The following is an 18,425-nucleotide window of genomic DNA, read 5'->3' on the forward strand; positions in this document are numbered from 1 at the left end:
ATACGAGAAATTTCATATTCGCCGTCTTCCACCACAGGAGGAACTGTGACAGTGGCGTCTCTATCAGATACGTCAGCCTGTTTCAACAAGGAAACATGAAACACAGGATTAATCTTCCAGGAAGTAGGGACATCCAACCTAACAGCAGACGGGTTAACAACCTGAAGCACTTTAAATGGACCCACAAACTTAGGACCCAGTTTTTTATAGGGAATCCTCAACCGCAGGTTCTTTGAGGACAACCAAACCATGTGACCCACAGTAAACAAAACCTCTTTACGTTTCCTGTCAAAATACTTCTTGGACTTCTTGTTAGCCTCTTGAAGGTTGCAACGTACATTAGTCCAAACTCTCTCCAAATCACCAGAAAAATTCTTCTCCTCCGGCGCCGCCGACCCCAATTTGGAGAACGAACCAAAAGACCGATGTCTCCCAGTACAACTAAAAAAAGGAGAACACCCAGCAGAGGAGGATGTATGGTTGTTAAGAGCAAATTCTGCGAGAGGCAGAAATTCAGACCACACCTCTTGATTGTCCGCCACAAAACAACGCAAAAACTGTTCAACATCCTGGTTCTTTCTTTCAGTCTGTCCATTAGACTCAGGATGATAACCAGACGAAAATGACAAATGGACTCCCAACCGGTCACAAAAAGCACCCCAAAAGCGAGCCACAAACTGAGGTCCTCTATCAGAAACAATATCCGTGGGAACGCCATGGAGCTGACAATCTCCTTAACAAACGCCTTAGCGAGTGTCGTGGCACAGGGCAACTTAATGAATGGAACCAAATGACACATCTTACTAAAACGGTCCACGACCACCCAGATGACAGTAAAACCCTCGGACACAGGAAGATCAGTAATAAAATCCATTGTGAGATGCGTCCAAGGCACACTAGGAACCTCCAGAGGGCAAAGCAACCCCGCAGCAGGAGTATGTGAAGCCTTTGACCTAGCACACACAGTACACTGACGCACCCACTTGATGATTTCCTTCTGCCATCCAGGCCACCAAAATCTGCGACTGATAAGTGTCTCAGTCTCTGAAATTCCTGGATGACCTGCCAACCGAGACTCATGACACTCCACAAACAAATCTCTCCTAAAGGCTCTAGGCACGAACAACCTCCCATGGGGAGTGTTAGATAGAGCATCATCTTGAGCTTTCAGATTCCCATTCTCCAAAACGGAGTCCAAAGCCGCCACCACAATTCCTTCCTGTAAAATGCTCTCCTCCTCCTCGGCACCGACTGTAGGAGAGAAGCTGCGAGATAAAGCATCGGCTTTAACATTCTTAGTACCAGGGATATAGGTAACAGAAAAATGAAACCGAGAAAAAAAAAGTGCCCACCTAGCTTGACGGGCATTCAAGCGCTTGGCAGCATCCAGATAGATTAAATTCTTATGATCTGTGAAAACCTGAATAGGTAATCTAGCGCCTTCCAAAAAATGATGCCAATGTTCAAACGCAAGTTTAATAGCCAGCAACTCCCAATTTCCAACATCATAATTCAGTTCGGTTTCCGAAAAGAAGGCACAAGGATGTACTCCACCCTTGTTCTCCTGAGACAAAACTGCTCCGACCCCCACTGATGAAGCATCGACCTCGACCTAAAAAGGCTTGGTCTCATCAGGCAGCATAAGGATAGGGGCAGAACTGAACCTCTCTTTGAGATACTCAAAAGCTTCAATGGCTTCAGTAGTCCACTGGGCCGTATTCGCACCTTTCCTGGTGAGATCGGTTAGAGGTTTAACAATTATGCCGCGCCCCCTGGGCCGTGGGGCACTCAGCAGCCGGGCCTATGGATGCTGGCGGGGGAGGATATCACGGTGGCTGGCCCGGTCCGTGACCCAGGGCGGTCAATAAAAAGGGGGGGATGTTTACAGGGGATTATAAGAGTTTGTGACACCACCTGTGGATTGCGGCTAGGGGGAGCCGCCGCTGCGGGGCAGTCCTCTGAGGCAGATGTTAAGGCAGCTTATGATGGAATGGCTCCCCACAGGCGGAGCGGCCCTCAGGGCAGCGTGGATGATGGTGGTTGCGCTGGGCGTTTTAGTGCAGGGGGAAAAGATGGCGCAGTGGAAGAATAGACGGAGGCAGTGCGATGCAGTCATCCGAGTCTTTACTCACAGTTGTTGCAGTCCAGATTACAGGGATCCATGTAACTGCCCTCGTCTCGCTGCCTTTACTCAGTGAGGGGTCCAGCTCTTCCCCAGGTGATTTAGGAATGCCTGACGAAACCCCGCTCTCTTGTGTTCCTCACTAGACCTTCTTCACGCTGGGTCTTTCTCCCTCTTGCCCTGCGCTTCCCCACTCCGGATCCTGCTCAGGTGCTCTGAAGTCCCTCCTGTCTCACTGGAGTTCCCGGACCTGCTTGACCCTCACTGGGAGTAGAATGGGGCTTCGGCAACTGGCTATAGAAGCCAGAAGCCTCCGGTTTTTCCAGCCGAGACTTGAAGTTACACGACTGGGCCAGGGGCCGGTCCCCTTCTTGCGGCCTACGATCCTTTTGTCTTATGACAGATTCGGGGCGTACGGGTGCCGTCTCGCACTCGCCGTACCCCCTAGGATCCGTTCTGTAGATCGGAGCCTACTCCTCTGCTCCCCTCCTGGGCCTCTAGCACTAGGCCCCACTTGTGGAGCAGAGCTCCTAAAGAGACTCTGCTCCCAGACGGTCTTCACTCACTGACTGTCTGTACTCTACTCCCTATTCTAAGATGGCTTCCCTTTATATATCTCCTACTATGGTGCTCCCCTAAACTGCTTCCTCCACCCACACCCACTACTGGTTCCCCCTTTCCTTTGGGTTCCCCCCACTCCAGCCAGGGACAGGGCTCAGCAGAAAACACATTGCATCTTGCCCTTCCAACCGGCCTGGAGCAGTGTAGTGTTGGATGCAGGTGTTGGGGTTCTGGTCAGCACTCCCTCCTTACCTGAGAGAAGAGAGACACCACACCTCTGGGTGAGGTGCAGTACCTCTGTGGCGACTGAACCCTCAGGGGCGCCACAATTACAGAAAAATTCTTAATCAATTTCCTGTAATAATTGGCAAAACCCAAAAATCTCCGTATAGATTTCAAACCAATAGGCCTAGGCCATTCCTGCACAGCCTGAACCTTCACAGGGTCCATCTCAAAGCCCTCGCTGGAGACAATGTAGTCCAAAAAACTAATTTTCTGCACAACGAACTCACATTTCTCCAGCTTAGGAAAGAGTGAATTATCACTCCATAACTGCAAAACTTTTCGTACACTCTGCCAATGGGACTCTAGATCTGGTGAATAAATCAAAATGTCATCCAAATACACAACCACATTCTTAACAATCAAAGGTCTCAGGATGTCATTAATAAGGTTCTGAAAAAATGCAGGTGCATTGGTAAGACCAAAAGGCATCACCAGATTCTCAAAATGACCTACCGGAGTGTTAAAAGCAGTTTTCCATTCATCACCCTCCTTCACTCGTAACAAAGCAGCAGCATTAATGGCTTGATTGTGACTTGTAGGATTGCTACTTCCAATAGGTGGCGCTATAGAGTACAAGTCCTATTTTTCTTTGAAGAGGCAATTTGCATATTAAATTTCCCAGAGGAGCATTGCATGGCGAATAAGTCTCCTTACCTTGACGTGCCAGAGCTGGTGTGTCACTCTCCATAAGGAGAAACTCTACCCCTTAGACCTCAGTCCAGAGCCTCTCACCTAGCCAAATCAGTTCTCATACTTTGCACTGATGAGGGCCAACAACCCGAAACACTGTGTCTGCAAATTGAGATTCTGATTTGGCATTTATCCTAAGTCATATTGCACGACTCGTTAAAGGGTTGATTGAGACTTGTAGGATTGCTAGTTCCAATAGGTGGCGCTATAGAGTACTAGTCCTCTTTTTTTTGAAGAGGCAACTACCATAATCAGCATGATTCTCCCACAATACATTCCACTGCACACAGTAGGATGCCCCAGAGCTCAAACACACATGAAATATTGTGCCCCCATATCCACACCCACACATTGTACAATACTCTAAACATATTGCTTCCCACACAGTGTTTTGCCTCCACTGTCCCCCAAACACATAGTATGATGTACAAATGCACAGGCAACCAGCACTGCAGCGACTCAGTCCTTGTGCAGAGACTCCAGAAGCTCGAACTCATCAGAGAAGGGCTCTAAAAGATTAGTAGAGCATATTCGCACTGAGCATAGGGGTAATCCTGAGGTCATGCGCTTCATAGGATTAGAAAAAGTGGAATTGCCACGCAAGGGAGGAAACCACAATAGGATCCTCTTACAGAGGGAGGCAAAATGGATCCTCCGAACTAATGCCCAGGGACCCCTCGGCTTAAACGACAAGCTAGACATGGCAGTATTTTTATGATGGTTCCATGAATATTTTGTATACAATTTTTTTTTTTTTTTAAACAATTGTTTTTAATTTTGTATTTGTTGTTGCAACATTTTGTATGGCTGTTTGGTCTAGGGGGTGGGGTCAGGAGTATTTTAACTCCTGCACACCCCCATGACCATATGCCTAGACCTGTAGAAGCGGGATAGACACGCGAAACGGCCGTCGTCCGCAAAAGGCGCCGCTTCCCTGCATTTTTAATGGAAATGGAATAAAAGAAGATTTTATTACATCGGTGTGCCATCTCGCTTTCTTCATGTATGAAACATAGTATGATGTCCCCACAGCCATGAACACAGTGTGATGCCCCTACGAATTCCCTCAGAGTATGATGTCACCACAGCCCCCCACACACAGAGTGATGCACCTACAGCCTTAAACACAGTATAATGCCCTCACAGCACCTCATCACCGTATGATACCCCACACAGTATGATGCCCTCACAGCCCCCTCACATACTGTGTAATGCCCACAAAGCTGCTTCACACACAGTATGAAGCCCCTTAGCTCCTCAATCAGTATGGTTACCCCCACAGCCTCCCCCACACACTATATGATGCCCCCATAGTTCCCCCACACAGTAGACTGCCCCATTCAGAACCCCTTTCATAGTATGATGTCCCCGCAGCATCTCTACAAAATATGATAGTCACACACATGACGCGCCCCCTGGGCCTGTGCTGTGCAGGGGGATACCCAGAGCCGGATCGCTGGGGGTTGTAGTCTCCGTGTGGCGGTGACCCGGTCCGTGCCCAGGGTGGTCAAACCAGTGGCAGTCTTAATGTTGTAACAAGTGTCCGACTACGCCACCCGTGGATTGCGGTCAGTGGGGACCGCCGCTGCGCTGCAGACCGCTGAGGCTGATGTTGTTTGCGCAGCTGAGTATGGAATAACTCCCCACGGGAGAAGTATTGCCTCAGGGCAGCTAATGTGAGAGAGGATGATGGGAGTGATGGTGCGAGCGTCCCAGTGCTAATGGTGCTGGTGCGGCAAGGGACCACAGAGACGTGCAGTTGCAGTTTTCAATGCTTTACTCACAGTTGTTGTTCATGTCAATGCTGCAGGCGATGACTGCCCGAGCCGTTCTGCGTCCACCAGGTGAGGGACTCGGTCAACTCCCAGGCAATTCCAGAGTGTGGTTCAGAGCTCCCTTCTCTACCTTTCTCTGGCCGTCCCCACCAGTGACCCACCTTTGTCCAGCTTCCTCGGGCCTTCTGTTGGCGAAACCTCTCCCGGTTTCCCTGACCCTATACGTATGCCTTTCTGGTGGATGTAGTGAGGGGTCGCACCAAGATGTGGTCACAACCTCCGGTCTTTGGCTGAGGAATCTGTTGCCTCCACCAATTTGGGTTCCGGTACCCTGCTCTGCCAACCCTTCACCCTGTATCTCCTCTGGGCATATGGGGTTCCTTCTGTCCTCGTGTCTCTGGGCCTTTCTCTGTGTTCCTTGCTTCCTTTCTCCTCTGTTCCAGTTCCTTTCTTACTTTCCTTTCCGTTCCTTTTCCTCTCTCTTTCTGCTGTTTCTGGCCTCCACTCCAGGCCTGCCTCTGGAGCTGTGCCCAGACTGAGCCACAGCTCCCTGTCAGCCCTCTTGGCTGAGCTCCTGTCTTCTTCTCCTCCTCCCTGAACTGGCTCCTGTTCTAAGATGGTGCCCACCTTATATACCTCCCTCTATGTGTGAGCCCAGGTGACTTGCAACCAATGGGCTCCTACCTATGCCCAGAGACCCACCCCTATCTGCTCCTACACCACTGGGTATTCCACCCCCGCCCCACTCCAGCCAGGGACAGATGCTGTCGTGCCTGCACTTCTGTCTAGTGGGAGCACCGTTGAGCTGTCCCTCGGAAATGGGGTGTGTGTGGTGCATGCAGCTTACCGAGCCCCGGTCCACACTCCATCCTTACCCTGGAGTGGAATACCACACCTCTGGTTCGAGGTGCAATACCCCTGTAGCAGCCGAGCCCTCGGGGTGCTACACACACACAGTATGATGCCCTCATAACACCCTAATAATATGATGTCCGACATCTACCTCCACTTAATGATGGCCTCCATCCTGTATAATGGCTCACAGCTCCCCTACAGGTCCTCTACAGTATGATGCCTCACACACACAATATGATGCCCCCACAGCCTCTCTCACAGTATAGTTGCCTCCACAGCCTCCCACACAATATGATGTCCTCACAGTCTCCACACAGTAGAATGCCCCATACAGACTCATTTTCATACTATGATGCCCCCACAGCATCCCTACAAAGTATGATAGCCCTGCACACACCGTATTATGCCACCCCACACACAGCATGATGCCCCACAAGCCCCTCATAGTATGATGCCCCACATCTTCTCCACACAATATGATGGTCCCCATACTGTATGTTGGCCCACAGCCCCAATACTGCTCCTCTATAGAATGATGCCTCACACATACAGTATGATTACCCCCACATCCCACACACACAATATGATGCGCCACAGCTCCCCCCACACAGTATGATATCCCCACATGATATAATTACTCTGAGTCCTGCACACACAGTATGATATCCCCCTCATCACTGATGAGGTCATGTGACCTGAGACTGTCCCATGATCTATAATTCTACATAGACTGAAGTTTGGACTAGTGATCTGATGGTGCTTTGCTCTACTGGTTAATTCAACTGTGTCTGTATCCTTAGAGCTAAAATTAAAGTCACTGAGCTCTTAAGTATGATTCATGCTACTACTACTACCACCAGAGTATGCCGATGAATATTGCATGGCTGAGTGCTTAAATTTAATAATTACAAGATGTACTTTTGGGCTGAATCACACATATATCAGACCCTATCACAGTCAGTCTAAAGGATGTGGTGTATCTTTCACTCCATTGGGGCAGCTCACATTACTGCCATGAAGTCTGTGGTGGAAGGGGATTCAGACTTAAAGGGATCTATTCCCCCCAAAATTGATAAGGAATAACTTACTGTTCTCTGGAGGTTTGGCCTCTTGGACCACTGGGGGTTGAAGCACTGAGATCATGAGAACAGGGCTCATGTTTGATCATGCCCTTCATTAACTGCACAGGAATGCAAAATTTGGGTTTATGAAAATTGTTTCAAAATTTTTTTTTTATGCACTGATTTAAAAAAAACACTTATGTTTTACCATCAAGCATGGATTTTGCAGAGAAGTCATGTGAAATGACATACAAGCGAGATGAACAAGAATAATATTTATTGCAGGCAAAAATGCACACAATATTATATATAAAAAATTATTGAACATTCATTCTGCAACTTTATTGGAAATTAATTCTTGCACCCTTTCCTTTTCTCTTCAAAGCTTCTCTTGATACCTTTTCTCTTATAGAAGGCCTGCAGATCTTCTAAGAAGCATCCAGCAGTAGTGCCCCATCATGTTCATGTTCCATCTACCTTGGTATTGTCGCTTCATCTCCTTTATATCCTGATGAAATCTTTCTCCTTGCTCTTCGCTAACAACACCAAGGTTTTCAGGAAAATGGTCCAAATTGGAGTGTAAAAAATGTAACTTCAAATTCATCAGACAACCCAATGCTTTGAAACGTTTCAACATGTCCTCCACAATGGGCTTACATTTTGGATCATTGCTGTTACATAGAAATTTCTTCATGACTTCTTTAACAGAATCCCAATCCGTGGAGATTGAAGTGGATGCTGATTGGCCGCAGGGTTTGCATGACGTTACACTGTTACACGATCCCAGGAGACACCGTGCTGACAGAGCTGGAATGACAACGGCATCGGAGGTGAGTATAAGTGTTGTTATTTTAAGAAGAAAAATACAGATTGAGAAGGGGTTGTCCAAGTAGTGGACAAACCCTTTAAAGGAAGCAGGGAAATTGGGGAAAATATATATTTATAGCTACAGATCCACTTTATTTCTGAACTGTGCAACTATGTCACACAAAGTGTTAACAATCTATTAGAAATATGCCAGAAAACATGTTTTGGTTCAACCACACTAAATTAAAAGACACAAATAGTAGTGTTCAGAGATAGACAAGTGAGAAGAGGAGCACAGTTAATGCCTAACAGAGTAGCTACAAGCGAATACCACCATCTGCTGGTGAAAGGCTATAGAGAAAGTGAAAGAAAAAGGATTACAGTAGTAGGAACCCAAGAGTGAAGTACATTTTTTCCCCGGGGAAGAGATTGGAGAAGACACCAGGTCAGGTGATAGCTGTAGCACAGGTATTAATCATAAAATCATGTTGCTGTAGATGCCCCTAAGTACCCCCCCCCCCCCATATTATCACACACATTTTTATTTTTATTATGTCTTTACGTGTATTTTAATTGTTATGTGGTGTCTCTAATAAAACTTGTTTATTATTTGTGAACTCATTTCTGACTATTTTTTTCTGATCCAATTAGACTGTGTAGGTTTTGTATTAATTATAAAAAGCCCGGAAAAGAAAGGAAGGTGAGGAGTTAGCACCCAGACCTGTAGCCGGATGGATGTGTGAGCAGTGGAGCTGGCTTATAGCCGTCATTGCGAGAGGCACTCCAAGAGTAAAGTCCCGGAGACGAGGGGCTGGAGTTTTAAGAACAGTGCCGAGTGAGTGGGGTCAACTCCAAGGGGGAGAAAACCAGGCCACAGAGAGGGACATTCATGTGGGCCATTAGTTACAGCGTAGACATATGGTACAGAGTGTCTGCCAGGGCCATGCTTCAGGGAACGAAGATGACCAGTTTGATAAGTATATTGTACACCAAGTAACTCACAAATCTAGGACCATAACCACAGAGTGGGACAGAGGAGATGGGTTGAATGTGTGTTACTTACCCATGATACCCATCTCCACTGTCTCAGCACATATTTCTCTCTAGTGTTAAAGATTTGGTACAATCTACCACTCCCCTTTAATCTGGGGACATATTTCTTGGTTTATTATAAAGAATAATAAACATCCATTGTCATATTTCTAATGTTTGTTTCTATATATTAATCACATAATTTAATTAGTTCTGCTTCCGGGTTCAAATGGACTAGCAATCACTCAGTTATAGATACTTGGAGCTCAATGCAGACAATGGTATTTGGAAACTGTTCATAACTTTGCACAAAACTACCAAAGATAAGATTTATAAATAAGGTATCTGTTAGCTAGAAATCAATGTCACCAGTGTGGATTATGGTGTATATATTTTAATCCATACTTTATTAGAGTTGTTATTCTCTTGCCGGTAAAATATTTTTCTTGATCAAATGCCAACAAACCTGTATCTGAATGATAAATGAAGCACGATAACCCATCACACTCTTATCAGGGTATTGCCAGACTCTATAAACACCTTGGGCACCTTAAATTGACATTGATGAAAGCAAATCTGTGAGTTCGGGCACTACCTGTGGTGAGCTGGTCAATCAAGGTTTTATGTGTGGCCCTTGACCCAAAAGATAACTCTTCACCAGAGGTTGGTGCAGTGTTGGACTCAGACATGGCAGGGTTGAAGCAAATTTACTTAAAAAAAAGGCAATTCAGAGTAGCAGTTATAGCCTGTAAAAAAAATGTACAAACTTATTGGTTACACACTAGATAAAGGCATTGCGCTTAGTGGTTACACAACAACACTGACAAAGCTTAAACCCTTCACCCCCCAGCCTGTTTTTACCTTTATGAGAAGGTCAATTTTTTCAATTCTGACCAGTGTCACTTTATGTGGTAACAACTCTGGAACTATTCAACGTATCGCAGTGATTCTGAGATTGTTTTTTCGTGACACGTAGTGCTGCATCTTAGTGGTAAATTTGGGTCGATATGATTTGTATTTATTTATCGAAAATTTGACAAAAAATTAAAAATTTTGCAATTTTCAAGCTTTGAATTTTTATGCCCTTAAACCATAAAAGAGTTATGTCACACAAAATAAATAATAAATAACATTTACCACTTGTCGACTTTACAACATCACCTTTCTTTTTTTAGTATAATTTCTTTTGTTAAGAAGTTAGAAGGTTTAAAAGTTTATCAGCAATTTCTCATTTTTCCAACAAAATTTACAAAATAAATTTTTTAGGGATCGCATCACATTTGAAGGGCCTATACGACAGAAAATACCCAAAAGTGACCATTTTAAAAACTGAACCCCCCAAAATGCTCAAAACCACATTCAAGAAGTTTATTAACCCTTTAGGGGCTTCGCCAGAATTAAAGCAATGTGGAAGGAAAAAATTAACATTTTACTTTTTCCCACCAAAATATTGATTTAGCCCCAAATTTTGCATTTTCACAAGGGTAACAGGAGAAAATGTACCATACAATTTGTAGTACAATTTCTCTTGAGTTCACCGATACCCCATATATGGTGGAAAACTACTGTTTGGGTACACGGCAGGGCTTGGAAGTGAAGGAGCACCATTTGACTTTTGAAGGTCAAAATTGGCTGGAATAGATAGCAGACACCATGTTGCATTTGCAGAGCCCCTGATGTGCCTTAACAGTGGAAACCCCCCCCCCCACAAGTGACCCCATTTTGGGAACTACACCCCTCTAGTAACTTATCTAGAGGTGTAGTTAGCACCTTGAATCCATATGTGCTTCACAGAATTTTTCATAACATTGAGCCATGAAAATTAAAATATACATTCCCCCCCCAAAAAAAAAGTTGATTTAGCCCTAGATTTTTTATTTTCACAAGAATAACAGAAGAAAATGAACCCCAAAATATGTTGTGCAATTTCTCCTGAGTACACTGATATATTGTATGTGATGGAAAACTACTGTTTGAGTACACGGCAGGGCTCGGAAGGGAAGAAGCACCAATTGAATTTTGGAGCACAATTTTGGCGGGAATAGATTGCGGACGCCATGTCACATTTGTAAAGCCCCTGACATGCCAAAACAGTAGAAACCCCCACAAGTGACCCCATTTTGGAAACAACACCTCTCGAGGAATTCATCTAGGGATGTAGTGAGCATTTTTAACCCTCAGGTGATTCACAGAAATGTATAACATTGGGCTGAGTCAATGGAAAATTACCATTTTTTCCACTAAAATGATGCTTTGACCCCAAGCTTTTAATTTTCAAAAGGGATAACAGTAGAAATTGGACTGTAAAATTTATTACGCAATTTCTTCTATGTATACCGTTACCCCATATATGGTTAAAAACGACTTTTGAGGCACAGTGGAAAGCTCAGAAGGGAAGGAGCACCATATTGGAATTCAGATTTTACTGGAATGGTTTGGGAGAGACCCTGAGGTAGCAGAACCCTTCCATAAGGGACCCCATTTTACAAACTACACCTCTCAATGAATTCATCTAGGGGTGCAGACCCAGATTTTACATTTTCACACAGGGAAACATTTAAAACTGGCAACTAAATTGGTCACATTTCTGCTGAACGTGGCAATACACCATTTGTGTCTGTATATTACTGCTTAGCCACATGGCGAAACTTGGGAGGGAAGGAGCGCTATTTGACTCTTGGAGAACAAATTATTGTAGAATAGTTTGCAGACTCTTATACAAAGCCGCCAAGTGCCAGAACAGCAGAATCCCCCCTCAAGTGACCCCATTTTGGAAATTACACCTCTCCGTGAAATTATCTACAGGTGTAGTGGTGATTTTAACTCCATGTGTTTTCCAGAAACAAGCAGTAGTGGATGTTGCTGAGTGAAAATTGCAAATCTGCTATTGTATTTCCTGTACACTGTAGTGCTCAGTACATTGTAGCGCCCATATATTGTTGAAGAAATTATGAAGTTCAGCTCACCCGCATTCAATCAGTGATAGTTCGGAGCAGGGAAAAAGTCTGTGCTTCAGACACACGGCAATTTAGTAGAATAATAATTGAGATCAATCTTTACAGAACTTCACAAACTTGTTCTTTATCTAATGTGGCAATGGAACAAATCCAGTACAGGTGAGTTAAAATATCATGATACTGATGTGGAATAAAATCAACGCGTTTCAGGTAGTTAAAGCCTTAGTCATTATGTCATTTATGTGAAGGAATCAAGGTTTATATAATTTATAGAATATCCGGTCTGCACACATGGTGCTTAATTATATCAATTAATAATTTAACACCTTCCAAAGCCAAAGTGTTAACCCTGCATATACACTCTGGAATTCTGTATCCAGATTGGACATTCTAGATATATATAAACCTTGTCTCCTTCACATATATGACATCATGACTAAGGGTTTAACTACCTGAAACGCGTTGATTTTATTCCACATCTGTATCATGATATTTTAAATCAGCTGCACTAGATTTGTACCATTGCCACATTGAATAAAGAACAAGTTTGTGAAGTTCTGTGAAACTGGATCTCCATTTTTTTCCCCATATATTGTGCCCAGCTCGTGTATCTGGAGACATGCGGGCTCTCATTGCTACAGAAATGGCAAATATGTGGACGCTAAATGTGGTTCAGGCACACTGTGGGGCTCAGAAGTGAGAAGGGCATAAGGATTTGGTAGTGCAGAATTCCCTGTGGCAAGGAGCAATAGCGCTTTTTCAGAGCCTTTGTGCTACTAGTGCCATGGAAGCCTCCTATATTTCCGTTAACAGAGGACATACCTGAGTGGGGACTTTTTTTGTGGATTGAGTTGAAGCTTTTGTTGGGAACATTTTAAATTATATTTTGCGTCACGTTTATTTTGTGCTCTACGCTGAGCACTTACATTGGGGTTTCCATCTATTTCTCCGAATGACCATCTGGCCTCTGTTCAGCGATGTCCTTCTTTTCAGAGGTGCACAAAACTGTGTCCAATAACGCTTTTACGCACGCTTAAAAAGACGGACTGTCACGATACTGTTGTCTCATAACCTGGGACCAGGGGTTCCTATCCTGTCCCTAATCCTAGGGGCGCCCTAGCTATCCCAGCTCCCCGGGTTACTTCTGATGGTAACATAGTAACATAGTTTTTAAGGTTGAAGGAAGACTAAGTCCATCTAGGTGAATCCATAGCCTAACATGTTGATCCAGAGGAAGGCAAAAAAAACCATGTGGCAAACACTAAGCTCCACATTGGGGAAAAAAATTCCTTCCTGACTCCATACGACAATCAGACTAGTTCCCTGGATCAACGCCCTATCGAGGAATCTAGTATATACAACCTGTAATAATTAATTTTCAAGAAAGGCATCCATGCCCTTCTTAAAATTTAGTAGTGAATCACTCATTACAACATCATGCGGCAGAGTTCCATAGTCTCACTGCTCTTACAGTAAAGAATCCCCGTCTGTGATTATGATTAAACCTTCTTTCCTCCAGACGTAGAAGATGCCCCCTTGTCCCCGTCTCTGGCCTCAGAGTAAAAAGATCAGTAGAAAGGTCTTTGTACTGTCCCCTCATATACTTGTACATAGTAATAAGATCACCCCTAAGTCTTCGTTTTTCCAAACTAAATAACCCCAAGTGTAATAACCTGTCTTGGTATTGCAGACCCCCAAGTCCTCTAATAACCTTGGTCGCTCTTCTCTGCACCCGCTCTAGTTCAGCTATGTCTTTCTTATACACCGGAGACCAGAACTGTACACGGTATTCTAAGTGTGGTCGCACTAGTGACTTGTATAGAGGTAAAATTATGTTCTCCTCATGAGCATCTATGCCTCTTTTAATGCATCCTATTATTTTATTTGCCTTTGCAGCAGCTGCCTGACACTGGCCACCAAACGTGACCTTGTCGTCCACCAATACACCCAGGTCTTTTTCATCTTGGTGAAGATGCTGGGGCCATGTACCTTGCTGTTCTTCTGAATTCTAGCTTATTTGTCCCCTCCCCCACCCAGGGAAGTGGGGAGGAATAGTGTATGTAAATACACAAACCAGACAAACAAGGGAAGGACGTACAGGGATAAATGAAAATACCAAACATACAAAATATGCACTCACTGACAACAGAAGGAAAACAGCGAAGGAAGGTAAACAAAAATAAAAGAGGAAGGGACTATGCACACAGCCAAAACACCAAGCAACAGCCAACCAAACAACTCTCCTTAAAATCTTCTATCGAACACCGAATCCTCCACTCCTCAACAGGCAGCACAAGACTTTTAACACTGGCAATCCAGATTGCCAGAGCAGAGACTATATAGCAGAGGAGAGTGACTGATACTGCACAGCTGAGAACTTCCAAGAAGGAAGCTATAGAGACTCAAAACTGAGCAGTTTAACTCCTGCACTGCTGAAAGAAGCCAGCATCATATAATAAGAGGGAGAAGTGCTTCTATTCAATACAGGAGTACGTGGACTCAGATGCTGCGGTCTTCTGGCTCCTCTCTGTCACAGTAAACCTGTGACAGTACTCCCCGATCTAAGAGGGACCTTTGGAAACTCAGGGCTGGGTTTATCAGGATATGTCGAATGAAAGGACCAGACCAACCTAACCGCATGTCCTTCAGATGATGGTACCCACATCCTCTCTTCAGAACCGTAACTCTGATGAACCAAGCGTGAATCCATGATCTTAGCTTTCTGAAACTCCAAATTCTCATCAAGCATGACGGAAGACGGATGTAGTGGTCATGGTTCAGAGGATGCAACAAATTTTTTGAGCAAAGACCAGTGAAACACATTATGAATCCTAAAAGTAGGTGGCAAAGCAAGGAGAAATGCCACAGAATTGACGATGGCCATAATTTTGTAAGGACTGATGAACCTGGGACCCAGTTTCCAATAGGGAACCTTCAAGTTAATGTTCCTTGTGGACAACCACACTAAGTCACCAACACACAGGTCCAGACCCACTACACATCTCCAATCAGTACATTCAAAAAAGGGGAAAGCAGCTGTTCCGAAAAGCGCATCGGGGTGTGCGCCATTGAGGAGTGCGACAGTATCCATAGTGGACATGAGTATTTGTTATGTGCTATACACAGTAATGTTCTGGCTGTCTATTTGGGCTCTTTGGTATTTGTGCTACACTGTAATATGATTACTTGTCCCTAACATGCAGCAGTGAGCTGCCTGCTTACCACACATTTTGGTGGTCTTTTGGTACATACTGTGTCCATATAAACTTGCCACTATCTTATATAGCTCATCTATTGACACTAACATGCAAACATGTTTATATTGCTTATAATGGCAGTTTGACACTCTTTTCAGGCACTTGCACTTTAGTAATTACTGCATCTAATTGATTTATGTAATTCATTATAAGACAGCTTGGTTACTGATTGATATTTGATATACAGGGTGGGCCATTTATATAGATACACCTAAATTAAATGGGAATGGTTAGTTAGTTTGTGGCACATTAGTATATGGGAGGGGGAAAATTTTTCCAGATGGGTGGTGACCATGGCGGTCATTTTGATGTCGGCCATTTTGGATCCAACTTTATTTTTTTCAATGGGAAGAGGGTCATGTGACACATCAAACTTATTGAGAATTTCATAAGAAAAACAATGGTGTGCTTGGTTTTAACGTAACTTTATTCTTTCATGAGTTTTTTACAAGTTTATGACCACTTATAAAATGTGTTCAAAGTGCTGCCCATTATGTTGGATTGTCAATGCAGCCCTCTCCTCCCACTCTTGGCACACTCATAGCAACACTGCAGAAGAAAGGCTAGCACAGGCTTCCAGTATCCGTTCTTTCAGATGCTGCACATCTCGTATCTTGATGGTATGGTGTGATATATAGGGTATAAAGATAGTGGGGCCATTCTTCATCAATGGAAACCTCAATGCCACTGAATATCTGAAATTGCTACATGATGATGTGTTGCCCTCTTTATGCACTGAAGATGGCACTTTCCCTGAGTTTTTCCAACAAGATGGTGCACAACCACATTATGGGTGTCAGGTCCAAGCATTCCTACATGAAGAGTTTCCTGGAAAGTGGATTGGTCATCGTGGGCCAGTTGAATGGCCACCAAGGTCTCCCGATCTGACCCCCTTAGACTTTTATCTTTGGGGTCATCTGAAGGCAATTTTCTATGCTGTGAAGATACGAGATCTGAGGCATGAGGGGCGTTCATTAAAGATTTCCTGTGACCGACTTCCTGTGGACTGAGAACAATGAAACTTGGCACAGTTATTAGTCCTTCTCTACATAGGTGCCACCTAGGGACACACACTTCTCCCATCTCTTTAAGCAACTGTAAACACCTTTCTTGTACAACCCCTGGCAAAAATTATGGAATCACCGGGCTTGGAAGATGTTCATTCAGTTATTTAATGTTGTTGAAAAAAGCAGATTACAGACATGGCACAAAACTAAAGTCATTTCAAATGGCAACTTTAGGGCTTTAAGAAACACTAAAAGAAATCAAGATAAAAAATGTGGTAATCAGTAAGGGTAATTTTTTTTCAGACCAAGCAGAGGGAAAAAATTATGGAATCACTCAATTCTGAGGAAAAAAATATGGAATCATGAAAAACAAACACACAAAAGAACACTCCAATACATCACTAGTATTTTGTTGCACCACCTCTGGCTTTAATAACAGCTTGCAGTCTCTGAGCCATGGACTTAATGAGTGACAAACAGTACTCTTCATCAATCTGGCTCCTACTTTCTCTAATTGCTGTTGCCAGATCAGCTTTGCAGGTTGGAGCCCTGTCATGAACCATTTTCTTCAACTTCCACCAAAGATTTTCAATTGGATTGAGATCCCGACTATTTGCAGGCCATGACATTGACCTTATGTGTCTTCTTTCAAGAAATGTCTTCACAGTTTTAGCTCTATGGCAGGATGCATTATCATCTTGAAAAATGATGTCATCATCCCCAAACATCCTTTCAATTGATGGGATAAGAAAACTGTCCATAATATCAATGTAAACTTGGGCATTTATTGAAGATGTAATGACAGCCATCTCCCCAGTGCCTTTACCTGACATGCAGCCCCATATCATCAATGACAGTGGAAATTTGCATGTTCTCTTCATGCAGTCATCTTTATAAATCTCATTGGAACGGCAGCAAACAAAAGTTCCAACAACCTCATCTTGCCCAATGCAGATTCGCGATTCATCTCTGAATATGACTTTTATCCAGTCATCCACAGTCCGCGATTGCATTTCCTTAGCCCATTGTAACCTTGTTTTTTTCTGTGTAGGTGTTAATGAAGGCTTATGTTTAGCTTTTCTGTATGTAAATCCCATTTCCTTTAGGCGGTTTCTTACAGTTCGGTCACAGACATTGACTCCAGTTTCCTCCCATTCGTTCCTCATTTCTTTTGTTGTGCATTTCCTGTTTTGGAGACATATTGCTTTAAGTTTCCTGTCTTGACACTTTGTTGTCTTCCTTGGTCTACCAGTATGTTTGCCTTTAACAACCTTCCCATGTTGTTTGTATTTGGTCCAGATTTTAGACACAGCTGACTGTGAACAACCAACATCTTTTGCAACATTGCGTGATGATTTACCTTCTTTTAAGAGTTTGATAATCCTCTCCTTTGTTTCAATTGACATCTCTCATGTTGGAGCCATGATTCATGTCAGTCCACTTGGTGCAAGAGCTCTCCAAGGTGTGATCACTCCTTTTTAGATGCAGACTAACGAGCAGATCTAATTTGATGCAGGTGTTAGTTTTGGAAATGAAAATTTACAGGGTGATGCCTTAATTTTTTCCTCAGAATTGAGTGATTCCATAATTTTTTCCCTCTGCTTGGTCTGAAAAAATTACCCTTACTGAGTACCACATTTTTAATCTTGATTTCTTTTAGTGTTTCTTAAAGCCATAAAGTTGCCATTTGAAATGACTTTAGTTTTGTGCCATGTCTGTGATCTGCTTTTTTTCAACAACATTAAACAACAGAATGAACATCCTCCGAGCCCGTGATTCCATAATTTTTGCCAGGGGTTGTAGATGTTGACAGGTTGCTCCAAAAGTCATGTTGTGACTTCGGAAATCATAGTCTCATCATCTGTAAAATGCTTGCCCTTCAAAATTAACTTCATTTTTGGAAAGAGGTGGAAGCCCGATGGTGTGAGGTCGGGTGAATAAGGGAGATACGGTAGAATTTCAAAGCCACAGGAGTATGCTTTCATTTGGGCAACATGTGAGTTGTGAATTGGTGCA

General features: G+C 43.7%; 1 long non-coding RNA gene across 1 annotated transcript in view; it reads right to left on the bottom strand.

Moving 5' to 3' along the window:
* Positions 1–7,690: 7,690 nt before the first annotated feature.
* The window catches only part of LOC141162041 (uncharacterized), a 31,394-nt gene continuing 20,659 nt past the window's right edge, over positions 7,691–18,425 (bottom strand). The window contains exon 3 of the long non-coding RNA XR_012250734.1: positions 7,691–8,156. This is a non-coding gene — a long non-coding RNA (uncharacterized lncRNA). The remainder of the gene's footprint in view (positions 8,157–18,425) is intronic.

This window comes from Phyllobates terribilis, unplaced genomic scaffold (genome assembly GCF_046119375.1).
Source record: "Phyllobates terribilis strain yellow unplaced genomic scaffold, ASM4611937v1 Scaffold_9__5_contigs__length_417890890, whole genome shotgun sequence".
NCBI lineage: Eukaryota > Metazoa > Chordata > Amphibia > Anura > Dendrobatidae > Phyllobates > Phyllobates terribilis.